The 21,620-nt window shown below is 44.6% G+C and overlaps 1 long non-coding RNA gene across 1 annotated transcript; it reads left to right on the forward strand.

The window, feature by feature from the left end:
* Positions 1-13,054: 13,054 nt before the first annotated feature.
* Positions 13,055-19,998, forward strand: LOC148755206 (uncharacterized). Its single transcript, XR_016018820.1, has 4 exons — positions 13,055-13,243; positions 17,508-17,622; positions 17,780-17,953; positions 19,892-19,998. It is a non-coding gene; the product is annotated as an uncharacterized LOC148755206 (long non-coding RNA).
* The last annotated feature ends 1,622 nt before the right edge of the window (positions 19,999-21,620 follow it).

The following is a 21,620-nucleotide window of genomic DNA, read 5'->3' on the forward strand; positions in this document are numbered from 1 at the left end:
AACTGACCGACCGATGACTCTCCTCCACTCTCTCCTCTGTTTCTCTCTCTCGGCTCTCCTCTTCCACTCTCCTCGGCCCTCCTCTTCCGCTCTCCTCGGCCCTCCGTAGTTGCAGCAGTTATACCAGCAGCCAATTGGCTAACCGGCCACAGCCGACGGCCAATCAGCCACAGCCGACGGCCATTCACCACCTGAGCCAGTACCCCTTCACGTGAGGCCGAGAGCCTGTAAACTACTCTCTGGGGCTCCGTCCCCACACTCCACCCCTACAGGGTCTTGCCTCACAATCTACGCGACAAGCGTCTTCCAAGAGGGTCCCTGTGCCATATTAGCCTGCTGACACCTACGGACGAAAAGAAACGGTAGTCTTAGGAACCAACAATGGCAAATCCCTTCCATTTGGGAGGATACACGCTAGCTTTTTGTCCTGGGAAAGGAGGGTCGCTGCCACTGGCACCTTTCCCTGTTTGTGGTACCAGACCTTTATGGCAGTACTTGGGGTCCCTTGCATAGTTTCAACATGTAACAGAACAGGGGACCCCATAATAGGCCATAGTGAGAGCACATAGTTTCCTCGCAAAATCATCCCGGTATCGGGACCTCTGTATACTAGTCACTTGCGGTGGCCACTCAGCCACCACCCCTGGCATCACTTGCAAATCATGAGTCAAACCGGCCCCCCATGGGGCTATCAGACCCAACCACCGACAGTGGGGGCTTTTGACCTGCCAGGGCCAAGTCCATTGTATAGTGATATGTCCCCAGGCGGACAGTCAGACAATCCATTAAATCATGAATTGAAGGCACTGCAGCGTGCAAGGGTGGCGTCACCTTATTTAACTCCCTATAGTCCACAGTCATTCGCCAGGTCCCATCTGGCTTCTTGACAGGCCATACTGGGGAGTTAAAGGGACTGTGCGTTGGCCTCACAATATGTGCCTTTTCCAATTCCAATATTGTACGACCAATCTCCTCCTGTCCTCCTGGCAGGCGGTACTGTCGCACTGTAACCACACGCCAGGGCTGTGGCAACACTTAAGGAGGGTGGTGAGCATGCCCGCGTGTCACCGCTTTCACCACCCGGATCCAGAGACGGAACTCTCCTACCGATGTCTGTAAGCTGAGGCCATGCAGCACGTCCACCCCTAGAATATATTCCGGAACGGGGGAGACATAAACCTTGTAGGTACGAGGAGGAAGCCTTCCTATACCCAGTGGGCAGGAAACGGCTTTCACAGTCACAGTTTTTCCCCCGTAGCCATCAATGCAGACTGCTGGTCCAGGGAACAGTTCTGGATTCCCATAAATGAGACTGTAGTCGGTGCAAGTGTCAACTAGAGCCAAAACCCTCTGTACATTCGAAGGGGACCAATGTATGGACAGTTCCACATGGGGCCTCCGGTCCCTGCTCGTCCCCTCTGACCGGGTACCTTGGCCCCACCCCTAATCAAGCTGCAAGGGGTCAGCCTCAAGCAGCTGCATGAAGTCCTGGAGGGACATTGGTCGCGCTTTCCCAGACTCCTCCTTTATGTTTCTCCGGAATTGTTGTTCCAGACGCAACTGTTTCCAAAGTTCCAGCAGGAGTGCATTGGGTTGTTGGTCTATTTTCTTCCTATCGACCCCTGCTGCCACGAGATCACGCCATATCTGTGCGCGTGTTACTCTCTGAGGCCCGCGACCTCGCCCCTTTACCTTTGGTTTGGGCTTCCAGGTCTCAACTGTGCGGACCTCCTGTCTTAACTTCCTTCGCCTCCGGCTTTCAACATCCCCTAGGGTGGCCATGGCAGTTGTAACTTCATGAATCCGTCGCCCTACATACAGTGTAAGAATAGCAACCAAGGATCCAAAAGCACTCGCAGGTGCAGTATCCAAAACCAGATCTCTCATGCTGGCAGTAAAAAGCTCCTCATCTGGGCCCTGCATGTTGAGGTTAAAAATAGCATGTCTCATACCCATTTCACGGATTATTTGAGTAAGTGCTGTATATGACTGCCATTGACTCACAGTGTCTGGCAGCTCGCCAGCCTGTTCCCATACGGTGCGTACTGCAGCTCATACGGTGAGTACTGCATACTCTCTGCTCCCTCATCCCATAAACGTAATAGCCAAGCCGAGACTGGCTCTCCAGGGCGCTGTCTGTACCGCCTCCCCAGCTCCTGCAACTCAGTGGGAGTGTATGGGGTGTAGGTCGTGAACTCAGTCACAGCTGGGTTGCCGGCAGCAACGCCCCCAGGGCCCAAAGGTTGCTCATGTTTTACCCTTTGCTTAAAGATTGGCCGGGCTTGGGCGTTGGGAGCTACATTGTCTCCACTTGCTTCCTCCACCTCTGCCTCAGAGTCTCCACCTTGAGGCCCCTGTTCTAATAGGTGGACTCGGGCTTCCAGCGCTTCCAACCGGGACACCTGGTTCGGCACCCGGGCCACTTCATTAAGCCCATTTTCCGTGTTGAGACTCAAGGCCTTGAGGAACATCCAGCCCACACGGCCGGCTGTAGCTTTCTCCTCCTCCGGCAACCGCTCAGCCAGAGCCTGCAGGGCCCTCTCCACACTGGCCGGAGAGCCGTCCATGTCCTCCCACCCCTCCTTGGGGGTCCAACTCCTGAGAACAGTGGCCACCGAACACCATATACTGTGTGTGGGCCATACATCCTCCTGCCCAGAGTCAGACGCCATTCCTACCTGATCGGAATCTTGCTCACCGTGCCAGGTGTCTGAGTGGGTGGAGGCCTCGGTGTAAGATGTCCACAACCCTCGGAGCTTAAGACCGCAGCAGAACAACAAAAGGTGGACAACGCCTTCTATGGCCAAGAAGGTGGTGTGCCAGCTGGAGGCTCGAGTCTCCCAGGCAGACTGCGCCTCCCGTTCCCGGTGTTGCTCCTCATGGGCCTCCTGAGACTGCATTTTCACACGCACAAACTGCTCCACCAGCCTTCGGAGAGTTTTGGCCGGCACCATACCCTGCTCGCTGCGCCATTTGTCGTGCGGGAGACCCTGCTCGCTGCGCCATTTGTCGTGCGCGGAGGCCTTCTCGCCGCGCCATCTTTCAGGCGGGGCGGCCTGCGGGGTCTCTGCTCCCACTCCCCACACAAGAACGCAGGATATGGTGAGGCCGAAAAGGAACACCCACGGAGCCACAGGTAGGGGAGCCATACCACCACGGTCTCACTGGAGGCTGGGCCCACCGGATGCGTGACCTGCCGTCCGCCTTTCCGCCAACCGACCGACCGACGACTCTCCTCCACTCTCTCGACTCTGTTCCTCTCTCTCGGCTCTCCTCTTCCGCTCTCTTCGGCTCTGCTCGGCTCTTCAGCAATCCTCGTAGCCGCAGCAGTTATACCAGCGGCCAATTGGCTAACCGGCCACAGCTGACAGCCAATCAGCCACAGCCGACGGCCATTCACCACCCGAGCCAGTACCCCTTCACGTGAGGCTGAGAGCCTGTAAACTACTCTCTGGGACTCTGTCCCCACAATGTCTCATCACACAGGCGTGAAATGTGTCTCACTCATCACACAGGCGTGAAATGTGTCAGTCATCACACGGACGTAAAAAATGTCACTTATCACACAGGTGTGAAAAATATGTCACTTAGCACACAGGCATGTGGTAACACTAACCCTAATCACCCTAACCCTAACCCTAACCCTAAAACGATAAAACCCAAAAACCCTAACCTCAACTTTAACCCTTACCCTCTAACCAAACACTGAAACAGAACCCGAACCTCTAAACCCAAACCCCTAATCCTGATTCCCTGAACTCTGTACCCGAAACTTAAATCTGAATGTGAAGACCGAACCCAAACCCTGAAACTGAACCCCGAAATCGAACCAGAACCCTGAAACTCATACCCCTAACCTTGAGCTTCTTAACTCTGCCCTCCAAATCTTTAAACAGAACACAAACCCTGAATCTAAACCCAAACCCCAAAGCCCAAAACCGAAACCTAACCCGGAACCCCAGAACCCTAAATCCCTGTACCCAAAACCCAGAACTGAAACATGAACCCAAACCCCGAAACCGAACTTGAACCCTGAAACCCAAACCATGAAACCTAAATCCTTAACCCCTGAAACCCGAACCTCTGTTCCCTGAACCTCAAACTGAACACGATCCCGAACCCAAACCCGAACCCCAAAACTGAACCCAAAACCCAAACACAGACCAGGAACCCATGAACCACAAACCCTGAACCCCTGAACCCCAAACACAAACATGAACCCTGAACTCGAACTGAACTCCTAAACCAAACCCCCAAACCAACCACAAACCCTAACCCTAAACACTAAACCCTAACCCTAAACTTTTTTTTTAATTAAAATTTATTCGGGTGACAATTGTTAGTAAAGTTACATGGATTTCAGGCGTACAATTCTGTATTACATCATCTATAAATCACATTGTGTGTTCACCACCCAGAGTCAGTTCTCCTTCCATCACCAAATATTTTATCTAAACCGTAAACTTCAACCTTAACCCTAACCCTAATCTCGCGAGATGCAGGGTCAAGAGCCCTGGGTGACAGCCAGGGACCATATTCACGGCAGAGCAAGGAGGGAGAGCGAGAGATGCCAGGATGTTTCCCCTCGACCAGAGGTGTAGTTTGTTTTGAGAGAGCTTTGCTTACCTCGGTATTTGCCGTGGAGACACTGCTGCTCTGGGGGCAGCATCGACGTCCTTCTGTACCTGCTTCTTTCCCACAGAAATACTGGACAGGGAGGAAAATGTAAGGAGGAGCTTCCTGTGCACAAAATCTGCTGAGTCGTTGAAGAGAGGTGTTGAGCTCCAGCGGACAAAGCAAAGGCAGGACTTGGTGTGGAACACTGGTATTTGTTATGTGATGCAAGATAAGGTTTAGTGTCATTGTTCTACGCGCAGCTGTTTATTGTTTTCAGTACCCTTCACGGAGGTTTAATTTTAAGCTCCATTTTGCTTCATTGATGTATGTGGTTTATGTCAATTCCACCCTGTTTTGCTTATCATGTTTTGTATTTTGTCGAGTAACCTGGACATATTAAAAACCTGCTTTGTCTATTAACACATTTCAAGTTACTCACATCACCCAGGACCAATAACTACTAATGTAGTTTTCACATAATATGCCGACTGCTCCCAAGGCGATGAGCTTCACCTCCTTGAGTGAACTTGGGTCTGCATAGGCTTGGCCTCTATTAAATGGACGTCTTTCTGCTTTTATGGTCCGGTGTTGACGTTGTTATGTAGAATTGTAATTTACTTTCCATTAATTTCAAACGTGAAAACTTTCAATAGCATTAGATACTATGTCTGCACACAAATTGTGCAGCTGCATAGCTTCTGTTGGTACACAAAAGTTTTTAATATTGAGGAGATATCATTTGTCCCTTATTTCATTACTTCTGTTTTGATGTGAGATTGAAGAAACCATGGTCAAGTCCTGGGTCAGACATTCAACACAATGTTTCCCTTTTGATTTTTAAATTTAACCTCATACATGTAAGACTTTCATCTGTCTCAAGTCAGTATTTTATGGTGTAAGTGTCCAATTTGATTCCGCCACTCGTGGAAACTCCAATGCCCAGCAACATTCTTCGAAAACACTATTTACATAAATTAATGGTGTGCTCCTATGTCAAATAACTGAAGATGGATGCATTAATTTTTGAGCTCTTCATTCAGCTGCATTCGCCTGTATCTCTACACATGCATCACATAATGATGTTTCTGTCAATGAGATTGTACAGAGACCGTGACCACATAAGCCTATAAGGCTGCAGGCAATCTTCTATCACCTGGAGATGTCATTGCTGTCCTAATATAGCACAAGGCATCATTCACGCATTCGTGGTGATGCTTATATAAATCCTACAGAGCTGCCTGTCATCTAAAATGGCAACGCCTGCAATTGTTTACACTACATAGTACTTGATGATAATAAATGACTATGTTCATGTTTATTGTATGGATTTCAATTTTATCATTATTTTCATGTTGGTTGTACCTGTATTCACCTTAGTTAGTAAAGATGTACTTGTTTTAAAGGTCCTATAAATAGAGTGAACACCCATTAATATGAGACGTAAGTCATCCCGCTCAGCATAATACTTTTGCTTTTCATGTAGAGCATGTTATAGGAAACTTATTCATCACACTGTAGTTACATGAATGTCAGATGCAATGATGTGTGCAGTCAACATGAGACAGGATGATGAATATACGTAATGTGAAAATGTCCGTATTTGGAGTTATCCCTTTGGACAGATGTATGCAGCGGAAATAGGTGATGGGAGATTTGAAGTCCCAGGGCCATATGCATTCATAGTTCCTCCTCCCTATGTTGTAGTAAATGAGTTACAGAAAATGGTACAGGTATTTCAGACACATCTAAATGCACAAGGCCAAATCATGACCTGCTTCACACATGGTGTAAAGTGGTCTGTGATCTTCCTGTGATGCTCCCATAAAAATAGTGAGCCAAATGCAGGGAGTAGGAAGCATTAGTTATTCTAGCTGGACTTGGAAAATGTTGAACTATTGACAATATCTATGAAGAGAATGTCTCCTTTTTTAATGTTTTCTTGGCAACTGTCACGCACTTAGAGTGGGGGCAGTTAGATGGAGGGTTGACCTTACTGTGATAACTGATACACACTTCAAGAAGTGAAAACTTTTTAATAATATATTTTAATCACACATTTAACAAAACATGGATGATCTACAACGTTAAGTCAAAAGATAGAAAAGGGAAATCTGAGTTACAATGTTTTAGATTCAGGACTATGTTGTTTGTACCACTGTCAAAAAGGAAGAGACTGATAAAATTGCTCTTGTATTCAACAAAGGAGACACCAGTTTAACATCTTAGCTTAGATAATATCCAAACCAGGAGAAATGTCACTCTTTTTCTCTGGGCTTTTTGAGAATCTAGACCAAAATGATAAATTATTCAAGGTTCCCTTTGAGCTGTGTGATTTTTCTGTGTTACTATCTAGAGAACAAACCAAATGAAAAGTTACCACACTGTAACATACTGGGTTATGCTGGTAGCAGCCTCAGTCATCTGATATCTACTGTTGCATCATTTTACATATGCTGAATTTAATCTCAAGATGTTTCGCAGTGATATTTATGTTTACATGTGGTAAAAGGTTAAGGGTTCGGGGGTATACAGGTGTAGGGTTGGGGATTAGGAGTAAGGGTCAGGGTCGGAGATTAGGTCAGTGGTCCTGGCTCCCCAGGACCTGGTGTGCGGCTGTTTAAGTGCTCTGCATATGGGATTTATGTTTATCACAGGTGTGTTCTGTCACCTGAACACAGAGGCCCACTGTTTTGGTCCCACTCCTTACTCCAGCTCTCAGCTCCTTGGTATAACTCTGTGGTCAGTCTCCAAGTCCTGGGGCCCAGAGTTTGTGCCATAATCTAGCTCTGCATCTGGTGTCTGCGGTTCAGAAGCTGGTCATTCCTACCTTCAGCTCTGGGGTCTATGTCTGGGGAACAGGTCCAGCTCTGGCTCGAGTCTGGGATCTGGAAACTAGCATTCATGGTATGATATCCCATATCAGGCTCTGTCATCTGGTGCCTGGCATCCATGGTCTGATTTTCAGCTTTGGGACTGTCACTCAGCTAGGGTCCAGGTACTGCTCCAGAGCCCAGGCCTTAGGGTCTGTCATCTGGCTTTGGGTCCAGGGTAAAAACTGCAGTCCCAGTTCTAGGATCTCTGTTTGGGGTCCTGATTGTGGCTCTGACATCTGTTGCCTGTCAACTGATGGTCATTGTCTCCAATTTGACACCAACAGGAATACCAAAACTGGGGTGCATTGACAATGGAAACTTTCCATGTAAACAGGTCAGTTGTGATACAGCATGGCTGTGAGGACAGCACAGCTGGGGAGCAGCTCAATGGTGTCAGAGCTCAGTTATGGAGCATCAGGGCCCTGGGGTGAGGTGACCGTGGGGTGACAGCGCTGCTCCACGTTGCTCCACGAGTGCCAGTCTGGTCCAGTCCTGAATGCTGTACTCTACCCCTGATATACGTCTTCCATAGGGAGTTCAGTTGGGAAGGCAGGCCCATTTGTGCAAGCTTCTCCCTGGAGTGCAGTTTGCATGAGAAGACTGTGTGCAAATGGCTGCTAGGTTCCCTGTTTTAATTTGAGCAGTTGGTCAGCCGAAGCCCTTAGAAAGTGTCTTGTTTGTCAGCACTTACACATGTGTTCTTTGGAGTGTGAGGGGAAGAGGGGTACATGGTGGAGAAACCTGGAGGCAAGTTTTTCATCCCATGTCCATCCAGCATGTGAGGAGCAGAGGGGGCACCTGGAGAAATGGGTAAAATGAGACCTGGCGAGAAATCTGAATTCTGGATTCCACCAGGGTGTGAAGGGCAGAGGTGGTCCTGGGCAGGAGGCAAGGAGAAACCTTGGAGGTGATGTCTCCATCCTGGCTCCTGGCAGCATGTGTGTGTGGGGGGTGTACATGGGGGAAAGGGCTAGGATAGACTTGGATGAGATATTTCCAACTCAGCTGGAGCCAGCCTGTGAGAGGGACATGGGAGGGGGCCAGGGTAAAGGGACTAGTGAAAGTTGGAGTTCATATTTCTATCCCAGCTTCAGCCAGTGTTTGAGGAGCAGAGGACATGCCAGGGATAAGGGTTGTATGTCAGCTGGCGGGTGTTCTCCTAAGCATTTTCTCCAGGCTGGTCTCATGTGAGTACTTTCTCCAAACTGGTTTCTGATGTACACTTCCTCCAGTCACAATTTAAAGTGATCAATTCCTGTGGTACCACTTTTTCAGATCATTAGGTGAGAAGGAAGGGTGAGTCTGGCAGGAGAGCCAGAGGCCAGCCTGGCAATACAGAAGGCAGCCAGTGTTCATGAGAGCCAGGGGCCAGAGCCTTGCCTGACAGACGGAGGCCAGAGTATCATGCGATAGCCAGGGGGACAGAGCTGCCATCACGCCTTTCACATCCTGTGCTGGCCTATGTTTTGAGGGAACTTGTTAAACTTCTGCATCTGTTCTGCAGGTTCTACGGCTTCGAAGACAAGGTGGAACATGCTTCTGCACCTGCTTTACCTCAGTACCTCCCCAGCAAGTGTGGACAGAGAAGGAAAGGTAAGGAGAATCTTCCTGTGTGTGAACTCGGCTGAGGGGTGGGGGAGAGGTGTCAGTTATCAGGAAACTTGGCAGAGAAAGGGCTTAGTGTAAAAAATTGTTTTTTCTTTGTGGAATCTGATACTGTTCAGTGCTGGTGTTTTGCATGTGGCAAAACACGCAAATAAATGGTCCAGTGTTCCCAGCATCATTTATGTGAGTTCAATTCTGGGCTCCATTCTGCTCTACTGATCTATGTGTTTAGTTTTATGTCAATGCCACCCTGTTTTGGCTACTATAGTTTGTGGTCTAGTGATCTGGAAAACTGGAACTAAAGATCTGGCTATGTCTACCACATCCCAGGTCATCTGCATCACCCAAGGCTACTAATGTAGTCGCCCAACAGTGCTTCAAATTAACAAGGGGGATTAGCTTCACCTCTTTGGGACAACTGGGTCTGCGTAGGTCTCGTCCTTTATAACAAACTTGGATGTGCTCTGTTTTTCTGGCGTGGTATTGACATGGTTGTTTCAAATAGATTACTGTGTAGTAATTTCACCAGACTGGAAAACTTCCCATAGCAGTAGATTCTCTCTACACTCAGATTCCTAGGTTCAGTTTCTAGTCAGACTCTGCATCTGGTATCTGGGGTTCAAAGTCTGATTGGGTCCAGCTTCAGGTCTGGAGCCCATGTCTGTGGGATATGTCCAGCTCTGGTTCCAAGGTTTGATGCCTGCAATCTAGCATCCGTGGTCCAGCATCACATGTCAGGCTCTGGCGGTTGGTGTCTAGCATCCGTGCTTGTGTTCTGGCTTTGGGACTGGCTCAATTTAGGGTACGGGTTCTGCTCCAGGATCAATGTCCCAGGGTCTGTGGTCCGGCTTTGGGAAAACGGTCAGGTCCCGAGTCCAGGTTTTAGAACCCACAGTTTGTGTCCCGAATCTGGCTCTGGCATCAGGTGTCTGTCAACCTATGGTCACTGGCCCTAAGTCAGTGTCAACAGGAATCCCCAAATTGGGGTTGCAGTGCAGATGGAATCTTTATTCAATGCAAACAGCTCTATTGTGATACAGTACTGCTGTGAGAATAGCATAGCTGTGGAGCAGCTCAATAGTGTTACAGCTCAATTATGGGGCATCGGGGCCCTAAGGAGAGTTCCTTCTCTAGACACCTCTGCGCTACATTGCTCCATGAGCTCCAGCCTTGTCTGGTTCTGTCTGCTCTGTCCCTCAGAGACATCTTTCATACGCAGTGCACTATAGGAGGCAGGTGGTTTATTGCAAGGTTCTCCCTGCAGTGTGGTTTGTGTGAAAAGACTCGGCTAGTCTACCTTTCTAACAATTTCGGGCATCAGCCAGCCATAACCCTTAAGGAGGTGTCTTCTTTCTCAGAGCTTACATGTGTATTATTTGGCATGTGAGGGGCACAGGGGTAAATGGTAAACAGAAACATGGATGCAAAATTTCCATCCAGCATGTGAGGGAGCAGAGGGGATGCCTGGGGAAATCGATAAAGTGAGACCTGGAAGCAAATCTGAATTGTGTGTTCCCTCAGGGTGTGAAGGGCAGAGGTGTTTCTGGGGCCAGGGACGAGAATATACTTTGAGGTGATGTCTCCATTTTGGCTGCAGGACAGAGGCGATGCTCTGGATAAGGTGTATGATGAAACTTAGAAGTAATTTCTCCATTGAGCTTCTCACGTTAGCCTGTGTGTGAAGAGATGGGGTGCCAGGGACAAGGGAGCGTGTCAGCTTGTGGGAATTTCCCTGAGCACTTTCTTCAGACTGGTTTCATGTGGGTACATCCTCTTAGCCTGTTTCCCATGTACACTTCCTCCGGGCACAATTTAAGTGAGCACTTCCTGTTGGATCATTTTCCCACAGAACTAAGTGAGCCTGAGGTTAAGACCCTTGCAGAGATCCAGGGACCAGCCTCACGTGAAAGCTGGAGAAAAGAGCCACTTTTGTACCAAAAAGGGGGGGACAGCAACCTCCACCAAGAACAGGTGATGAGAGAGCCAGTGGCCAGGATCTCCTGAAAGCAGAGAGCCACATGAGAGCCATGCCCACGAGTCTCACGAGAGCATGTGACCAGGATCTCGGGAGAGCAGGGGGTCGTGTGGTAAATATGTCCACCAGGATTTCATGAGAGCAAAGGTTTGCGTGATAAACATGGCCACCACAATCTTGCAAGAGCAGAGCGTTGCTCGAGAGCCGGGCCAGAGTATAACGAAAGCAGACTCTCTTCCAAGAGACGCCATGATGGCTTTCATGTCCTGCAGTGGCATCTTTTGTGAGGGAACTTGGTCTTTTCTCTGTATCTGCCCTGAAGGCTCTCTGGCTAGGAGACAACATGGGATGTCCTTCTGTACCTGCTTTACCTCGCTATCTCACCAGGAGGTATGAATGAGAGCCAAAGGTAAGGAGACACTTCTTATACTTGAACTCTGCTGAGTGGTTGTGGGAAGGGCACTGGCCACCAGAGGACCCAGCAGAGGAAGGACATACCGTGTTTCCCCGAAAATAAGACCTAACCGAAAATTAGCACTAGCATGATTTTTCAGGGTGCTCATAGTATAAAATAAGCCCTAATGCGTCTTTCGAAGCAAAAGTTAATATAAATTCCTGTCTACTTTTGGGAAAATATGGTAGGGCTTATTTTATACTATGAGCATCCTGAAAAATCATGCTAGGGCTTATTTTCCGGTAAGGTCTTATTTTCAGGGAAACACGGTAGTAGGGAAAATTGTTGGTTTCCCTTTGTGGTGTAAGATAGTGTTCAATGCTGTTGTTCTGTGTACAGCTGTCCAGTGTTCCCAGCGTCGTTTGTTTCTGCTCCTTCAAATTTTGGCTCGATTCTGCTCCACTGATCTGTGTGTTTGGTTTTATGACAATACCACCCTGTTTTGGTAGTATAGTTGATTTGTGGAAACGTGATCTGGAAAACTGGAATTAGAAATCTTGCTGTGTCTCCCACATCCCAGGTCATCCACGTTACCCAAGGCACTAATGCAGTCTCCCCACAGTGCCTCTTACTCCATGGGCGATTAGCTTCACCTCCTTGGGAGAATTAGGTCTGCGTGGGGCTTGTGCTCTGTAACAAATTGGGATGTCTTCTCCACTATGCTGGTGTGGTATTGACATGGTTATTTAGAATTATAACTGACTTTCCAGTACTTGGGTGAATTTGATTTGCACATGGGTGAATTTGATTTGCAAAAGGGTGAATTTGATATGCAAAGGGGTGAATTTGATTTGCACTTGGGTGAATTGATTTGCACTTGGGTGAATTTGATTTGCACTTGAGTGAATTTGATTTGCAAAAGGGAGAATTTGATTTGCAAAAGGGTGAATCTGATTTGCCCTTGGGTGAGTTTGATTTGCAAAAGGGAGAATTTGATTTGCAAAAGGGTGAATCTGATTTGCCCTTGGATGAGTTTGATTTGCAAAAGGGAGAATTTGATTTGCAAAAGGGTGAATCTGATTTGCCCTTGGGTGAGTTTGATTTGCAAAAGGGAGAATTTGATTTGCAAAAGGGTGAATCTGATTTGCCCTTGGGTGAGTTTGATTTGCAAAAGGGAGAATTTGATTTGCAAAAGGGTGAATCTGATTTGCCCTTGGGTGAGTTTGATTTGCAAAAGGGAGAATTTGATTTGCAAAAGGGTGAATCTGATTTGCCCTTGGGTGAGTTTGATTTGCAAAAAAGTGAATTTGTTTTGCAAAAGGTGAATCTGATTTGCAAAAGGGTGAATCTGATTTGCCCTTGGGTGAGTTTGATTTGCAAAAGGGTGAATTTGATTTGCAAAAGGGTGACTTTGATTTCTTTTCAAATAGTTCCTTTAATTTGAAAACCTTTCTTCTAAGGTTTTATAAATTTTCTTTGATTATCTCAATTGATGTAAGTATTTTTCTCAGAATGTCTAATGATGCTATGTTTAATAATTGTATTATGTTTATATGATCTGTGCTTCTTGGTAAATTCATTTTTAGATTTTCCACGCAGTTTCACAAGGACAAAAATTTGATTAAATACACAAATATTGGCAAAATCATCGGACAGACGAATGTTGTGACACTGCCAAAAATGAACTGTCGGTAGTGTGGTTATTCATGAATTGATTAACTTAATCCAGACACAGCTTTGGAAAGACGACAACTGAAGCATTTAAGTGATAAATTTAAGGTGGGTTGCAAAAAAAAAGTGTATGAAAATCAAGGGTCAGCTGTAAAAATACTGGTACAGTTGTCACAAATTGACAAGTGACTATACTATCAAGTAAAAAAAGAATGGAAAGGTACATCTTTTCTAACCATTCTAGATTGAATAAATGGGTGAAATCGCGAGGCAGAAGGAACCCTGCGCTGCCCACAAGCAACCTCTGAGATGTGAGACGCCTGGGCCTTGCCCGTGAGCTCTGGGTGCCCTTGCCCTTGTGCGTTAGGCTTCTGTGCACCTGCGCAGTGACATCAGCTCTGACCCGGGCACCGTTGCTTGGTTACAGGCATTCTGGGCTGAGAGATTCCAAACCGCCTCTCTGTCCTGCTGGGATATTGTGGGAGAGGCAGTTGGCTGCTCTAGAGTCTACTGTTGTTTGGGCTCAGCGGACTGAAAGGCCTGGGCAGTGCTGAGGAGCTTGCGAAGCCCTTAGGCTCGGCCATGCAGGAGGTTTCCCTCACTGGGTGTTGGAGGCGCGTGGCGCCCTCCAAATCTGTAAAGAGCTCGGAGAGCGGTGGTGCTGTCAAGAAGGTTGAGGCTGGAGGGGGCTACTACATTCGAGAGAGAGAGAGAGAGAGAGAGAGAGAGAGAGAGAGAGAGAGAGAGAGATCTCAGGAAGATCCACAGAGTCACCTGCAGTGGGAACGTCCCGGAAGTGCAGAGGCTTCTCCTGCTCCGTCCAGGATGCTTGAATGACAGAGACAGGAGGGACCGGTGAGAGGGCCTGCGAGGCCAGTAGTCACAGGCGGCCCCGGGGGAGGCGGGGACCTGGGAGAGGGGCTCACCTGCCCGGGTTTATCCAGGTGGACGCCAGCTTTCCTGTCACCCAGGGCGCTGGGCTGTCTTCCCTCCGTGGTGGGGACCCCACCTGGGGTCCACGGCCCAGGTCGACTCCGTGAGCAGCAGAAACAGACACTTAGGACCCACTCACTCATCATTCCCCTCATAGAGCGCTCTACTGACAAGTTCAAAGGGATTTAACTAAATATCTGCAATAGAAATGAAATAAGTATATACAGCATTTTATTTTTGATGTTCAAAATTTTAGACCACAATGTTATATCCTATAGAAAAGCGCATAACAAGAAAAATATTTCTCATAATAGGTCGACTTGTGGGCTAAAAATTCTTCCGAGAAAACCCAGAACCGATTTGCATCAGTGCACACCTATGTGTGCGCGTCTCTACTGAGGCACCTTGGAAGGGAACCTGGAAGTGGGAGGTGGCTGTGGGCTTGACTAGGAAGGACCATTTTCTCAAAATGTGTGCTCTTCCTGTAATTGTGTATTTTCCATAAGCCATCTAAAATATCATGGTTTTAAAATGTTTGAGTTCCACGTTATGTCTCTTTTATTGTTGTGATGAAATTATGAAACATTTTATATAGTAGTCAAAGATTTGCCCTTCTAGATGTCAACGTGTGCTACAAATGTCCACAAGTTATTTCTTTACTTATTGCAGAAAAGAGAGATAAATGATGGGAACATGATAAAAAATGCCCCCAAACCCAAATATATGTAAGATTTTAGACCTTGATACTGGTGACATTTCACGTTAGTAGAAAAGGTAAAGTAATCATGAATGATGGAGAAATACCTGTTTAGTATTTGGGGAAAATTAGCTAGATATTTTTATCACAAAAATCAGTTCCAGATGGACTATCAATTAAACATTTTAAATATACACCATGAAGGAAGTACCAGAAGAAAACACAAATACCAGACTTCTTTTTTATGTTGACCAAGACTTCAAAAGCAAGAATTCTGGAGCTTGGTTGAGCAATGTAAAAAAATCCAAACAGTCTGTATACCAGAAAATAATGTTAAGAAAATAAAATAAATGTACCTGCAAATTATTTACAACATATTTATATCACACCAAAAGTATATCTTCATTACAGAGAAGACTCTGAGATCAACAACAAAAAAACCCTCGAATTTGAAATTGGACAAAGTCCTTTTTGTATATCTACAAGTGACCAATGGATATAGGGAAAATATTTAGTGTCCCCTGTGAGAAAAGGGATTTAAGGTAAAAGAGAAATGTAATTCCCCTTTCTATCCACAAAATGTATGAAGGTGAAGAGCCACATTACTTACACTGCTGCTTAAACTTGAGTTTAAGTTGTTTTTGGCTTTTCAAGTTGGCCATTTGGTGATAAAGACCACGTTTAAAAAATATATTTGCGTTTACCCATCAATTCAAAACACTAAAGTATCTTTATGAAATAATCAGATAAATTACATACATTTTTTTTAAATCTCAGCAGTACTTAAAACTTCCATGCATTATAAGCAATGCATCCATAGGATGAAGTAATGTGTGACCGATTTGAAGGTGGTATGGATAATAGATGTATGTTGACATGCAAAGATATACCTGGGTAGATCGGAAAGGGAGAAAAATAATCAGTTTGATTGTACACACTCGTAAACAGACTATGTTCTTCCCTTAGTCAAAAACATGTGCAAAATGGGATAAAATTGCTACCTATTTGTGTTATAAGTGAGATTTTCATTTCCTTTAAAAAAAATCTGATTTCTACAATGAACATATATAGAAATTCAAGAAAAGTTTATTATTAATGAAATAATCCTGGAGAATATTTCATTGTTCCTAGGAATATGAATCTTGTACAGATAAAAATAATTTCTCACTTTTCTGTTTGTTAAAAAAATATGCATTTTTGAAGATTAGTATTTTCTGACAACTTTTAGACCCTTTAGGAGTAAAGAGAACATTTTTTATCTTGCCTGTAGAGTTCATGCATGTATATTTTTATATACACTTACGTTTTTCATTATATATAGCTTTACTGCCTATAGTATGTAAATGATTTTGGTTCATCATTTTTGCTGTGTCCTTATGAAAATCAAAATGCAAAAATAGCAAGTATAAGTGATTATTACTATTGCAGCAGTTTTGCTTTACTGTATAAATTTTTTCTTTAAAAACACTGAACTCTACAACTGTAGTTTCCCGTTTTTGCAACACATTTATTCATCAGATATCACCTGAATACCTATTATGTAGCAGACATAGTCTATTCAGGACCTTTTCAATCCAGCTCTCAGCCCCTTTTCTCCCTTGAAATCTTCATGTTGCCCCAATATGAGCCAAATAAAAAAATTTTAAATGGAAGCATTAGGACCTAATCCCAATTGAAGCTTTTCCTCTCTCCTTTCAAACAAAAGTATTTCTGCAGTTAGGACACTGTAAAAGGTAACCAAACCTGTCATTTTGAAAGTACACAATGGTATTAAGTACTAATGCTGATCATAGGAAATACTGATTTTCATGTAATCTATAAAACTAAATGTTGAATAAAACGAGCCATCCCTCTTCATTTGAATCCTGAGTTTCCTTTGGCTTAAAGTTTCTTGTACATTAAAATAAGAATTACTTTTTAAAAAATTGTCGTTTTGCTTTGTTATTTTAGTCCTCTCTCCCCATAATGCTTTTAAGAACTAAATTTATTTAAGTGCTAACTACTTGACTAGAACGCAATAGGTCTGTTGTGTAGACCATTATCTCATTTCATGAAAGGCACCATGGAGGGTATGATGTCCACTCTTGTGTGTACCAGTAAGAAACTTTTGAAAATGCTGCCAATCATAGTTACAAGACATTCTGAATTATAAATTGCATTCCAAAGTCAGAGATGTTAAATGTGAGAAAACAGTGTCTTAGAATCATTGAAATACAGTGTTCTTTCTAATCTCTAAAACATATCTGCAAAGTAGGTAGAATGATACCATTTTACTAAATGTTATCTTTGTAAAGTAGCAGTAATAGTAATAATTATAATAATATTATCTCACAATTATTCAGCTGTGTTTTGTGCTAGGATGTGTAGTAAACTCTTTGCATAGATCTCATTTAAGCAAAGTCCTGTGTCCTGCGAGGTAAGTACTGTTTTTATGCCCATTTTGTTGATGGGGAAATCAAGGCCCACAAAGGCTAAGGGATAGCTGACAAGTGACAGAGTTGAAGTAGGATCAAACCCAAGTTGAGCTGAATCCCCGGGTCATGTCCTCTCTAGTCACATAGGCTGCTCTTTCATTAACGCGGTGAGTGACAAGAGCTAGTAAACATTGTCCTTTGTCCAGAAGCAAACTCCATATTGGTTTAGAAGGCCTAGGAATAGCATTTCACATTCACAGTTACATGAGGAATTCCGTATTTGAGACAGTGCCCTATAATGTCCTAAAAAGCCTTGTTACCCTCATAGGACCGCTCTGCATCTGGCCTGTGCCTGTTCTCACCTGGGAGTGGTGACTCTGCTAACAGATAGGAAATGCAAGCTGAACCTCCAAGACAACATGAACAGGACAGCTCTAATGAAGGTACGTGGTAGCCAGCTATGTCAACACCAGACGGATTTAATGATTTAGAATAAAAATGAACGTGTCTCGATTACCTAGAACTAATTGGGGAAAGTTGTGGAATGATTACTTTGTATTCCCAGAATTTACCATCTGTTTCTGGGCATAATCCTGACAGGCCGTACAGTCCCAGGAAGAGGAGTGTGTGAGTCTCCTGCTGGAACGTGGAGCTGATCCCAATATAAAGGACGTGAATGGCTACACGGCTCTCCACCATGCAGCCCTGAGTGGGAACGTAGCCCTGGCTGCAAAGCTGCTGCAACACCAGGCAGATATAGAAGCAACTTGTGAGGTATAGATCAACGGGTATATTTACACAATACTTGCAATACACATCTCTTTAGCCACAAGCATTGTATTTCTAGTAGGTATGCACTGCATACTGTACATCAGGCCCTGTCACCACGGAAACAACTCCAAAGCCAAGTCAGGGAGGTTGGGGAAATGGGGTGTCCACGGAAAGGGCCCAGCTCTGTCTCCCAGCTCCCGTTCCACCCCAGAAGGAAGCAGTTGCTGTTACTGCGTGGGAGTGGGTGCCAGGCTCAGAGCCCACCAAGCACTGAAGGCCTGGGGTGAGGGAAGTGATGTGGGGGTGCTGCTGTGCAGGCAGGGCCTCAGGAGATGGGCGCAGCTGGGGCTGGGTGGGAGGAGGAATGGAGACCTGGTACCCAGCTGGGGGAGCTGGGGGTGTGCATGTGGGGGAGGGGAAGCAGCAGGCCACAGGCCCTGGGCACCCCAGGACCCCGGGGTTCTAAAGACTGGGCAGGAGGGTCAGTCACGTCTGGGAATCCAGCAAGGACATCCACCTGTGCTCAGAACCCCTCTGCCAGCCACGGCCTCCCTCGGGGTGTCCACCTCGGAGTGTCCACCTCGGAGTGGGGCTCCTGCTCAGCCTCATGCAGGTCCTGGGCGGGTTGTAGGTGTACAGAGGGAGCAGGTGATGGGGACGCGTTCACGCTCTTTTGCTCCTGGATGTACATCACCTCTCGCCACTGCAACCCCTGCAGGAACGCCCTCGGTTGACACAGGTAGGGTCAGTTTTACATGTTTGCAAGTCAAGCAGTTCCCTGAACGAAAACATTTTGAACTTAATTGCCGAAGATTGCACTTTACATGATGATACTGCTTAAGAAGCAGTAGAGGGCTCAGCTGTCTTTTATGTGCTTACAGCAAATATTTGTAAAAACACAATTTGTCAAAGGCAAAACTTTATTTTTCAAATGCTTTTTTCCACATCTCAGTTTTGTTTTGTTTTTTTTCTAATTAATGGAAAACAATGCAGGAAAGCAAAATTTGCCTTGGAAATAGGCTTTACCTTGAAACAAACAAACAAAACAGCATTTTACAATATCATAGACATTTTCCTACTGTTGATGTGTTCCTATATCATGAAAAGGTGATTTATAAAAAGTTATTTAGCTTTCATTGGCCAAAGGTTAATAGGGAAAACGAAAGAGCCCTCAGAGGAACTGTGCAGACTGATTTGGAAATTCGGCCACTGAGGGGAACTAGCAAGAAGAGGGTTTTACTTTCGTTTTTCCTTCAGTTTACAATTTTAGGCAGGGACTCTCCATTGTTCCGGGATAATAATCCTTAGTTGGGGAGACAGAGTTAGTGAGTCGTAAACTTGCCTGGAGATCAATTTTAGGAGGGCTCTGAGGCTACAAGATTACAGTGAAACATTTCTTTTGTAACAGGCAAATAAAGCAGAGTTTTGTAATATTTCTCAAACACAATGTGGTCTTCTGGAATCTTCTTACTGGGCACAATACATATTCCTTGGAATAACTTAAGAAACACTACTCCAGAAATAATCATTTGGGTTATCAATTCAATAAAAATACTGAAAGCATTTGCTACTATGTTTCAGAGTTTGGAGTTACAGAGATGAAAAATAGCCCCTGCCCTCAAAGGCTCTCGGTTCAGATGGGGAACGATAAAACAACTGCAGTCATGCTATGATAGAGGCTGTGATAGGAGCAAAGATTCTTGGCACCAGGACTGTCAGTGTTTGAAGGGAGTTCTGGGGAATGAACTTGCAGTTCATCTGCTGGGGACATAGAAGGAGGTTATTTTAAAGGGAAGGAGCAGCAGATGACAGCACACAGGGCTGCTTTTTATTCACTGTCCTTAGTGTGTGTTTAGGTTCAGAGGATATTTTGTAAGTGTTAAAATTCAGCTTAGAAATATGTAATATTATAGTTTATGAATCGTTTTCTCTGCTTCACAGGATGATTTCACACCATTTATGCTTGCGGTATATGTAAAAAATAAGGAAATGGTGGAATTTTTAATAAGGAAAAATGCAAATGTAAATGCATCCGATAATTCGAAAAGGTATAGTTGTTTCTTCTTTTTCTTTACCTTACTATTTGTCTAGAGTGGTAACAAACACTCATGTCATATTTAATTAATAAGAAGAGGATTAACTTATAATTACATAGTGAAAAATACCACCACATCATTGTTTGGATAGAAAAGCAACTATTCTGACTGGGCAACAGAAGGAAGAGTATACTGCAGGATTCATATTCATATTTATTTATAATATTGACCGATGTCATTTGTCATCAGAGTTTTTCGTCATATGATCTTACATTAGCTAAAGAACTTTTTATTAATTATACTAGTTTTGGACTCTAACTCTAACTTTTAGTTTATGATATAATATTGGACCTAGTTTCTCTTACAGGATTTGTAACCTCTACTCTGTATACAGTTTGCCTTTAAAGATGCATAGTAAACATAAACAGGTGTTGATTTTGTATTTTGGATGACTCTCCTTTAAACGGTTTTCTTTGAAGAACACTCATGTTACTAGGTTTTCCCTACGTGACTATGAATTACTACTATCAGACATTCATCAGTTTTTATCCTTTTTCATTTCTAGTCTATTTTGACCTTTTTATTTTTAACTAGTATGGGTAGAAGGGCGAAAGACAACTTTTACTGAATAATTTTTTCTTTAATGAAGGTCAGTCATAGGTGGGTGATAAAGAAAAAAGAGTTGGGCTTTCACGTCACACAAAACTGGGTTCAATGCCGAGCTTTCCTACGTGTCACGTGTGTGACCTTGGGAACATTACTTATCATGGCCAAATATGTTTCCTGATATGGAAATGAGGATAATAATATATTTTTCAAGGGTGGTTGTGTGTAAGATTACCTATTAACAGCTTTTAATTTAGTGCCTAACATAGCATCATTAATCCAAACTATGGCTATTATTACTAGAATTAATATTATTGTTTCAAGCCTGCCAGCTACCTTTAACTTACCTGACTTCTAGCTACTTTGAAGTACCATGTATCAGACTTAGGAAGAAGCAGAACATTGTTCATTGAAATGTTCACCTACTTCAGATAAGTGACCTCAGCATAGTTGCTTGTCTATTAGCAGACTTCAAATTAGCAGCTTTTGTGTAGTACCCAAGTAGGGCAAGAGGCTTTTTTTTCCCTTTTCCCCTTCATTTTAGCCTTGGATATAATTTACAAAGATAAACACTTAAATATTTAAATGGTCCATTCTACACAGACAAGTAATAAATTGAACTTGGTAAAGTCTATCAAATTAGCTGTTTATATGACTTAAAGTTCCTAAGGGTCAAGTTATCTCTCTGTTATTTTAGAACGGCCCTCATGCTTGTTGTAAAGGATGAATCCTCAAACACAGTCAGGCTTCTGCTTCAGCAAAATGTTGACGTGTGTGCTGTAGATGACCGTGGATGGACTGCAGAAAACTATGCTTCTTTTAAAACTTTGAGGATGTAAGTGTTTACATTAAAATACTAGTTATCAGAAAACTGGGCTTTAGGATAATTTAACCGTTACTTCCTATGTAACAGGTGAGATGTCACAGTTTGGTTCAGGCAGTTGGGAATGGCAGAGAGTTGGTGGATGTCCTCAGCCAGAAACCAAGCAAAGGGCACAGATTCCTTACCCCAACTTTGAAGACCTTTA

This window comes from Rhinolophus sinicus, chromosome 15 (assembly GCF_057876585.1).
Source record: "Rhinolophus sinicus isolate RSI-liver-muscle chromosome 15, RSI-T2T, whole genome shotgun sequence".
NCBI lineage: Eukaryota > Metazoa > Chordata > Mammalia > Chiroptera > Rhinolophidae > Rhinolophus > Rhinolophus sinicus.